Source organism: Pinus tabuliformis, chromosome J, assembly GCF_031772625.1.
Source record: "Pinus tabuliformis cultivar Carrire ecotype Pingquan chromosome J, CPIR1, whole genome shotgun sequence".
NCBI classification, from domain to species: domain Eukaryota; kingdom Viridiplantae; phylum Streptophyta; class Pinopsida; order Pinales; family Pinaceae; genus Pinus; species Pinus tabuliformis.
The window spans coordinates 1,189,397,306-1,189,407,680 of record NC_142295.1 but is presented as its reverse complement, the minus strand read 5'-3'; the positions used below and the strand labels follow the sequence as shown (position 1 = coordinate 1,189,407,680).

Below are 10,375 nucleotides of genomic sequence, written 5' to 3'. Positions count from 1 at the left end.
AGAAAAAATCTGTTTTTTCAATTTTTAATTTAGAAAAAAAAACAGAAAATAAGTGAAAGTAGTTTATTCTTTCTTTGTTATAAGATTCTATGAATAGAAATAAATATAGTTTGCCTAGTATATATAAAAAAGGGAAATAAAAAATTAAAAAGACAGAACAAAATAGAAGGTAAAATTGATATTAGAAAATTTCTGTTTTTTCAATCCTCGAAACTTAATTTTAAGTAATTAGTTTTTATTTATGGAAGGATTGATGTTTTGGAGAGAAAAGATGAATAGTAAATTTTTTAAATAATTTTATTTCTAAGATTGTTATATTATTTAAATTAATAAAAAATATTCATAATTTAAAATAAATGGAAAAAAAAAATAATAAAAAAGAAAATTTATGATTTCTATTATCGAATTTTTTGAGAATTGAATTTTTTTCATTCGAATTTTTATCGTATTCAATCGAATTCAAATTCGAACTTGGTAACTATGGATTAAAGCCTTCAATGTGGACCTCTACAATCAATGTCTTTTTGATGCAGGAGCATCCGGACACCTCAATGAAAGCAAATTGGAGGAAGAGGACAAGTGGACAACCACATGGACAGCCAAGCCAAGATTCGGTTAATGAACTAATTTTAGTTAAAAATCAGTTAAAAACTGAATGTAGGGATAATAAGAACGGAGAGAAAGAGAGAAAAAGGGGAGGAAAAACCTGTGCCTACGAGAGAGGGGAAAAATGTAGTCGCCTGAGAAATTCTGGATTAAGGCTGAGATGCCTTAAATTGTAACCTGACTTTGTAAATTATAAAAAATGTGTTTGTGTGAATTTATATGGAACTGTTTCATTGTGAACTTATGTCTGTATTTCTTGTTTTGAATGGTTGGCCATCGGTTTTCTGAAGCCATGGCGTGTTTTTTTCAAGTCAGCCGGTGATGTGGAGAACCGGTTTTGCAAAATGCTGTCCCGTTCATTTAGGCGTTTAGAGTGTTTTTAGTTTCAGGTATTTTTGTTTGCAGTATCACGATGTTGAGCAAGTTCTCGCTTCAAGGACGACAGTGGAAGCAGTTCGAAGGTGGAGAGCCGGAGAGGCGATCGTGATCAGCAAACCGAGCGAAGGCAGGGACGTGGTGGACGGATGCAAAGCTGTGGGCATTCACTCTGATAAATCTTGATGTCTGTATGTATTCGTTTTCATTTGCATGCTTGCTACACGTTAAGAGGTTCAGGGATCGATCCTGTGCGAGGGACTCTCAATGTCTTCAAGGGCGAAGAGTAACGATGATAACATGACGAGGTTCGAGGGCGCTGCTGCAGATAGCAGCGGCGGCTCTTCTTGAAGTAATGCTGCCAAGAACGAGGGTTCCAGACGAACGAGAAATAGGGTCAAGAAGGAGCGACCCAGGGAAGCCCCGGTCAGTAAGTTTGAGGGTTTAATAATACACGGCGTTAAACCCTGGGATCTTGATGCCGACGATTTCTATGATTCCCTTCTAGAGGCTCGGAGAGAGCTCGACCAATGGCCCGATAAGAGTTTCCAGTCCTTCCCCCGAAAAAGAGTCACTGAATAAGTTTCAAGATTCTTCAAATAGAGAAGGCAAGAACAAGAACAAGAAATGCCTCCAGAGATTCAACTTCAATACCACCATCACCAGCAGCAGCAGCCGCCGCCTGTAAATGTCAATGTGAACGGCGTGCCGAGGAAACAGCAGACGTTTGAAGATTATGATGAAGGGTTTGACGAGGGGGACAGGAGCAGCAGCGGAGGTGTTGTGGGCCCATAACCCACAGGTCCCAAGATCAGGCTTGAAAAAAATCCTGAAAACGGAGACCCCAGTCTTCGTTTTCATCAAGTGGTATCAGAGCGGGAAAGATTTCCTGCGGAGAGGAAGAAAGAAGGTACGAAGGAAACAAGAGGTACAGTTTTTAATTTTTAATTTATTTTGTGAAGGTGAGGAGATTGCAGCAAACCTAGAGCAGGATTGCTCAATGGGTTCGAGAGGAGAGAACCACGGAGATGCTGAGAGGACTAAGCTCAGTGAAGAAGCTTGGTAGGGCATCTGGTAGCAAGAAGGACTTGCTATTGCAGAGGTTTGATTGCAGCTCACAGAAGGCAGTTCCACTGAAAAAGAGAAACAGTGGGTAGAATTGCTCAGGAAAAGCATATGACCAGGAGGTCATAAATTTGTGCCTCGGGAGCATATGACCAGGAGGTCATAATTTTTGTACCTCGGGAGTCTGATGCAGGAGCATCCGGACACCTCAATGAAAGCAAATTGGAGGAAGAGGACAAGTGGACAACCACATGGACAGCCAAGCCAAGATTCGGTTAATGAACTAATTTTAGTTAAAAATCAGTTAAAAACTGAATGTAGGGATAATAAGAACGGAGAGAAAGAGAGAAAAAGGGGAGGAAAAACCTGTGCCTACCAGAGAGGGGAAAAATGTAGTCGCCTGAGAAATTCTGGATTAAGGCTGAGATGCCTTAAATTGTAACCTGACTTTGTAAATTATAAAAAATGTGTTTGTGTGAATTTCTGGAATTTGTGAACTTATGTCTGTATTTCTTGTTTTGAATGGTTGGCCATCGGTTTTCTGAAGCCATGGCGTGTTTTTTTCAAGTCAGCCGGTGATGTGGAGAACCGGTTTTGCAAAATGTCGTCCTGTTCATTTAGGCGTTTAGAGTGTTTTTAAGGTATTTTTGTTTGCAGTATCACGATGTTGAGCAAGTTCTCGCTTCAAGGACGACAGTGGAAGCAGTTCGAAGGTGGAGAGCCGGAGAGGCGATCGTGATCAGCAAACCGAGCGAAGGCAGGGACGTGGTGGACGGATGCAAAGCTGTGGGCATTCACTCTGATAAATCTTGATGTCTGTATGTATTCGTTTTCATTTGCATGCTTGCTGCACGTTCAGAGGTTCAGGGATCGATCATGTGCGAGGGACTCTCAATGTCTTCAAGGGCGAAGAGTAACGATGATAACATGACGAGGTTCGAGGGCGCTGCTGCAGATAGCGGCGGCGGCTCTTCTTGAAGTAATGCTGCCAAGAACGAGGGTTCCAGACGAACGAGAAATAGGGTCAAGAAGGAGCGACCCAGGGAAGCCCCGGTCAGTAAGTTTGAGGGTTTAATAATACACGGCGTTAAACCCTGGGATCTTGATGCCGACGATTTCTATGATTCCCTTCTAGAGGCTCGCAGAGAGCTCGACCAATGGCCCGATAAGAGTTTCCAGTCCTTCCCCCGAAAAAGAGTCACTGAATAAGTTTCAAGATTCTTCAAATAGAGAAGGCAAGAACAAGAACAAGAAATGCCTCCAGAGATTCAACTTCAATACCACCATCACCAGCAGCAGCCGCCGCCGCCTGTAAATGTCAATGTGAACAGCGTGCCGAGGAAACAGCAGACGTTTGAAGATTATGATGAAGGGTTTGACGAGGGGGACAGGAGCAGCAGCGGAGGCGTTGTGGGCCCATAACCCACAGGTCCCAAGATCGGGCTTGAAAAAAATCCTGAAAATGGAGACCCCAGTCTTCGTTTTCATCACTTTTCCAATACAAAAGCGCCATAGATTGTATCCATTTTCAATTAAAATCCACCAAAACATTAATCCTTTATCATCAAGCTTATATAAAATATGAATAACCTCAATCATAGATCATGATGTCCCATGAATAAAATGGATGGAGAATAAAGCCTTTTTCATAAAGCTTAAGTACAATAAATAAGCTAAAACATAAAGCATGATGTCCTATGATTATGATAAGAGACAAGAAAACAAAGAAATTTATGGTGTCCTATGAATGAGACAAGAAAACAAAGAAATTTATGGTGTCCTATGAATACGATAAGAGTATGAAATTTTCCACTGCAAACCGGGGAAAAAATACATAATATTGTTTATTCATAATCTCGCCATTAGAACGATCTCTCCAAGAAAAATCGAGTAAAACATTGTCGAAGATGCCAGAACATCTTATTTATTTCCTCACATCCTAAATATCAAAAACATTCTTGAAGATGCTAGAACATTTTTCATTACTATGGTTCTACAAGCTTTTGGAAACTTGCGGCTGCATTAACTGCTATCGACCCCAATTCCTCGTCAATTCGTAAGAGATGCAAAGGCGATAATTAAGAGCCCGTAAACAAAAGAAAACACAAAAAAATGGCTCCAGAAAAATTAGAAGAGCAGACTATAAAAGCACTGCTATCGACCCCAATTCCTCCTCAATTCGTAAGAGATGCAAAGGCGATAATTAAGAGTCTGTAAACAAAAGAAAACACAAAAAAATGGCTCCAGAAAAATTAGAAGAGCAGACTATAAAAGCACTTGATTATACTTAGCAAGTCACTTAGACCTATAAGGAGCACTTATCTTGATTTGGCCCTAATGATACATAGAACAACCCTGGTAGATCAAAAGTGAATTTAATTACCTTAGAAGTTTCACATGAAACTCTGGACACGTATTGAACTTACTAACTTTAAAGCAACCAAATACTAAAAAATGAACATTATTGTGACGAAGCCCATTGCTAGCAACATGTTCCGACAATTAAAGTGTGGAATGGATTCAAGTAAAATACACATACACTGAACTACAATTTGCTACAAGGACGAATCCTTTCCTAATTTCAATAACTTCTATAGAAATCTCTGTTCTATAGATGAGTGGATTCATAATAATTATATAATTTTTTATTTTTATTTTTTTTGTTTTTTTATCTCTTGATCTTTTTCTGTGGGAAACCTCATTCCATGACCTCGAAAATGACCACAGAGTAGTGCTAATTGGAAAATGTTTTTCTCCTCGTCACTGCACATCTCTACTAATTCCTTCAAAGTTGAAATATGTTTATCTGAATCAAATAGATTTAGATAATAAAATATTTTCAAAATATAACATAACAACACCAAAATGATGAAATATGTTTCTCTGGATCAAATAGATTTAAATAATAAAATATTTTCAGGATATGACATAGCAACACCAAAATGACAAAAACCTTTTGTTTGCAACAACCCCATTAATTTTGACTTCCATCAGGCTCTTGTACCATAAAGTTATCGATTCTAGTTTGATCTACTAGATCATGCAAGCATGAAAATAACTTCTAATGAATAACAATACCAATGAATAACAATACCAAGACAAAATCTAAAAATATGGCATAGGAACAAAAGAGGATGAGAACCAATTTACCAATTATTAAATTATTTGCATACCTTGCCGGTTGGTCCCATAATTTTATTGACATTTTCAAGAACCTATGAAACAAATACAAAATTAGATTCAAATTTTTTCAGTGAACTAATTATACATATTAAAAAAAAGGAGAGGTTTTAGATGATTTTTGTGTTTAGTAGTTTTTGTTGAGCTCACATTTTTGTAATTATCATTGGTTTCAGTTTTTTCAATATCCTATTCCGAATAAGGTTTATGAATGCTTGACATCTTAGGGTCAACTCATTAAGCAAACGGTGCAAAATAGGTTCAGATGATTGTGCATCGAGTTGTTTCAAGTTGATTGTGTCCAGAAAGTTTGGAAATGCATGTAGTTGTTTGGGTGTGTCAAGTTAAAGGAGTTTGGGATTACATACTTATCATAGTGTCAATGATGATTCCAAAATCCATATGAAGTTTGCTAACAGGTCCTAAGGGACTTTAAGGTAACACCTTGAGATCAGGGTTTTAATTGAGAGGATTTTGGAATTTGATTCTTGCTTCTGCTAATTTTTCATCTCTTTCATTGCTGGGAGATCAGGGTTTTAATTGAAAGGATTTTGGAATTTGATTCTTGCTTCTGCTAATTTTTCATCTCTTTCATTGCTTGGTAGTAAGATTATGAAAGTATTTCCCAAGTCTTACTTGTTAAAAACCCAAAGAGAGCTTAAACTACATTCATGATTATGAAAATAACACTCAATACTTTTATTCTATTAACAATTAAAACATCCACCTTGGTTTCTTTTGTTGTGATTAGAAAAGCATCAAAAGTTAGTTTGAAATATGAAATGGCAATGTCAAGATTACATAACAAGAAAAAATTATCATTGCTTCTGCCACTTTTGTATGCCAACCATGCCATAACTTGCTACGTCCCAAAATTACATCTGAAAGCAAGCACATTTGTTTTCTTAGGCTCAATGTTGATGCATTAGCCAAGTTCATCAAATATTAGCATCTGCATTTCCACCTTCTTATCTTCCATGTTTTCCCCTTATTAATTGGATAGGTTAAATATCATTTATCCATTGCATTTATGTTTAGGATTGCTTCAAAGAAAGCATGCATATGCAAAATAAATTTCTGCAATGCATTACTAATTTGAGTTGAATCATTCTTTCCTTCTCGTAGAAATCTTTTTCTATTTTCTCCTGTGCTTATGTCTATCTTCGTTGTGCTCTCATGTGCATGTTTTATCATTTAATGTTGGCCAATGCTATAGGTATTCTTGTGAATGGGATGAATTTTCTACTTAGAGCATTTCTTAAATTTCCTATTATGTAATAGGAAAACAACAGATGCTAAAGCAGTTGCATTTTTGTTAAAAGTATTTCTGTTAAGTGCTAAAAATCAATTTCTGTGTCTGGACATTGTTATAGAGAAAAAGGTCATAAAGGAAACTACTGTACTAAGTTATTAAAATTTCAAAATTTAAAACAAACTTTTTCTAACTATTAAATATAGCAAATATATCAAAATAAAAAGGTTACAAGTTAGAAATCAGCTAGATTCCAAAAATTAAAAATGATATCATATTTGATACACAAAATTCAGCAACAGAATCATATAGACAAAAGATTTTGTATCTATTGTAATCAACGCAGTGTCTGGGAATCACTGTTGTCATTGTTGGATGGTATTCCCCATCCCTTGATTTGAGGTGGATTTTTTTTTGCAGAGAGAGATTCAAACAAATGAATTAAATAGATGCATAATTGAGGTTTTTGATTCATTAATTGTAAAAAAAAAGATAATAGTTACATGAATTTGTTTAAAATATATATGGAAATTAAATAAAACTGTTTGCTTTTCTTTATTTCTCATTTATTATGAGAAATAAAAAAAATAGATCATCTGTCCATAAAACATTATTATATTGTTGACTTTTGAAATATTTGAGATTTGGAAATGAGGTAGTAGTTATGTTGTCACCGAATAAATCAGAAATAAAAAAAATAGATCATCTGTCCATAAAACATTATTGTATTGTTGACTTTTGAAATATTTGAGATTTGGAAATGAGGTAGTAGTTATGTTGTCACCGAATTGATTTTTTTTTGTGAGTATGACGGATTTTAGTGCATTCAGTTGCTCCAAAAGACTAGACCTGCCTTCATAATTTTCCTGTGTACTCTTTTAACATTAATGGTTATAGATAGAAAGCATAAACGAGTTGTGTGTATTAAAATATGCAAATTTCCATTGGAGCATTCTTTTAGCAATTTTGTGAACTTTTCTATGTGTCAAAATGGTCTCTGCAGCCTAGAGTTGTCATGCTTTGGAGATGTTGCGTACGCGAATTTGAGAAATAATGTATGCGATGACTATGCTTCAGATTGCAGCAGAGTTATCGGTGCAGTCTGCAGGCACTAATGATGAAATGATTGAATACAATAATCAACTACTTAATGGAATTCTAGAAGCCTATTCAGGGATTTTCCAAGGTTTCAAAAATTCACGGAAGGCTAACTTGTTGATGCCTTATGCATGTCACATTTTTCAATTCATCAAGAAAAAGACATGTCAGAATCAAGTTCTGTTTCATCAAGAAAAAGACATGTCAGAATCAAGTTCTGTTTGATCTAGAGGTTATTTTTGTATTTAATAGTTTTTTTTTTGAGCGGTCAATTTTGTAATTATCGTTGATTTAAGTTTTTTCAATATCCTATTCTGTATTAGAATTACAGATAAGGTCTGTGAATGCTTTTCATCCGATGATCAACTAATTAAGAAGACTGTGAAAAGGAGGTCGCTTATAGTTACTCACAGCCCGATTTAGCTCAAAGTAAAGCAAACTTCAAATTTAGCATAGCATGAAAATAGCACATGTGAAGATATTGCAATTAAAATCGAGCCTATATACTTTGTGATAATAATTATTAATTTTTTAATAATAATAATAGTGTTTAGAAAATTTTCGGCAAAATCACATAATCAATCTTTTGTCGACGCGTTTCGAACCAACTAGTGTGGTTCATCCTCAGGACAAGTTGAAAAACAGATCCAGCTTAGCCTGTTTAAATAGCTAGAGCAGAGACACCAACGCTTACCTGACTAAGGGAGCAAGGTCAAATTCAGGTAACCGTTGGTGTCTCTGCTCTAGCTATTTAAACAGGCTAAGCTGGATCTGTTTTTCAACTTGTCCTGATGAACCACACTAGTTGGTTCGGAACGCGTCGACAAAAGATTGATTATGTGATTTTACCGAAGATTTTCTAAACAATATTATGGATCACAGAAGTATAAATTCCTTAATAATAATAATAATAATAATAATAATAATTTAATTAATTTTATGTTTTTTTAAATAATAATAATAATAATTTAATTAATTTTATGTTTTTTTAAATTTTAATAATTTGATATTATAAAATAAATATCTCAATGTTTATTATTGATAGATAAACTAATTAATTTTTATAATTATGCTATTCATATTCATAAATTTTTAAAAATTAAACTATAACATAAATAATAAGAAATTAAAGGACTTTCAGTACAAGACATGAGTCATTCTGCAAATTCCATTGAGGGTAGTGTAGAAATTTCAAAGCACCCGTCAAATTTAATGGTTTCTGGGACTTTAATGCAGTTTCGATTATTTAAACGAATTTTGTTGACTATTTTGGATGGGAAATTTATTCTATAACAAATATCACAATTTACAAGTCAAAATCCATTTTGGTTGACGGCATTAGGGAATTTGAATATTTGGTGAAATTTAGGTATCCAAAATTTTTATGTGTTGTTTTGTAATTTAAGGTATTATTGAGTCCAGCCGTTCATTTTATAGTTCAATATAATGTAACATGTGGTGAAAGTTTGTTATTTTAACTAAAATAAAAAAATTTAAAAACCTAAAAAAATAAAAATTATATAAAATATTTAAATAATATAAATATTTAGATCCCTCTCCACTCATTTTAAATCCATATTAAAAATAAATCTATACTAGTACTTGAAAATTTCTACCTATTTCCCATATTCTAATGAGAACGTTTGAACCTTCCACCTTTGTTTATCTGTGAGATACAAATGAACTATACGTTACAGAACTCCAAACCGGCTGTTTTCACATGCAATAATGAAATTATTTATTGGACAACCCTAATTAATTAATATGTCTGTTCGTCTGTGCCGTGTCTAGCTCCAATGTTGTGCTGTAAGAAGCCAAGTGTTGTGTTCAATTAGAATGTCGTGCTGCATGAGGACAGCATGGGCCTGTAGCTCAGTGGTAGAGCATTTGACTGCAGATCAAGAGGTCACCGGTTCGAACCCGGTCGGGCCCTGCGCTGTTTTAGCGGAAATGGCATTTATAATAGCCTGTAAATGGTATAATCACTTCAAACTCTACACAACTTTTTGAGACTTCGACAAATTTATATGAAGCACCAAAGAAAATGCCCAGATATATTACTTAGTAAACAACAATATACCAAGTAATTTGCTGCCAAAGGCCGTTATCTATCTGTCAAGATGATCGGTACATTGTGCGGATTCGATCATGGGATCTTCAGCCTCTGTTACAGGAATAAGTTAGGACCTGGCACTATCACATTTCAGGGGTTTCATGCATTTTTTACCCACGTTAACACTTAAAGAGTCTGGGAGTAGGAGAAGGAGATAATAGCGTCTGAATACTATTGACCATTAATTGAAGTGGGGAGATTTGTGTTTTAGGAGTTCAGAATTATAACTTCAGGAGATAGCTGGATGGAGTTTAGTTTACCTGATTTCGCGAATGATTAGAGATGCTAATCAAGAGTTTGTAAGAGGAAAACACCAGAGACAAGTATTAGATTAAAGAAGAGTATTGGAGATATGTCTTATGCATATTAAATTATATCTCTAATTCTTATTTGAGTGGTTGAATTGTTAATTTATTGGATTTAAGAGGTTTAATTAGCTGGATGGAGTTCAGTCTACATGATTTCTAGAATGATTAGAGATGCTAATAAAAAATTTGTTAGAGAAAAACATCAGAGACAAGTATTGGAGATTTGTCTTACCTATATTAAATTATATCTAATTGCTACTTGAGTTGTTAAATTATTAATTTATTACATTTAAAAATTAATCTAACTAAATTAAATGGTTTAATGTTTTATTGAGATATTTTAACTAAATTAACTGGTTTAATGTTTTATTGAGATAT

The 10,375-nt window shown here is 34.7% G+C and overlaps 1 non-coding gene across 1 annotated transcript; it reads left to right on the top strand.

Moving 5' to 3' along the window:
- Positions 1-9,437: 9,437 nt before the first annotated feature.
- On the top strand, positions 9,438-9,509 carry TRNAC-GCA (transfer RNA cysteine (anticodon GCA)). The gene has a single exon. It is a non-coding gene; the product is annotated as a tRNA-Cys (tRNA).
- The last annotated feature ends 866 nt before the right edge of the window (positions 9,510-10,375 follow it).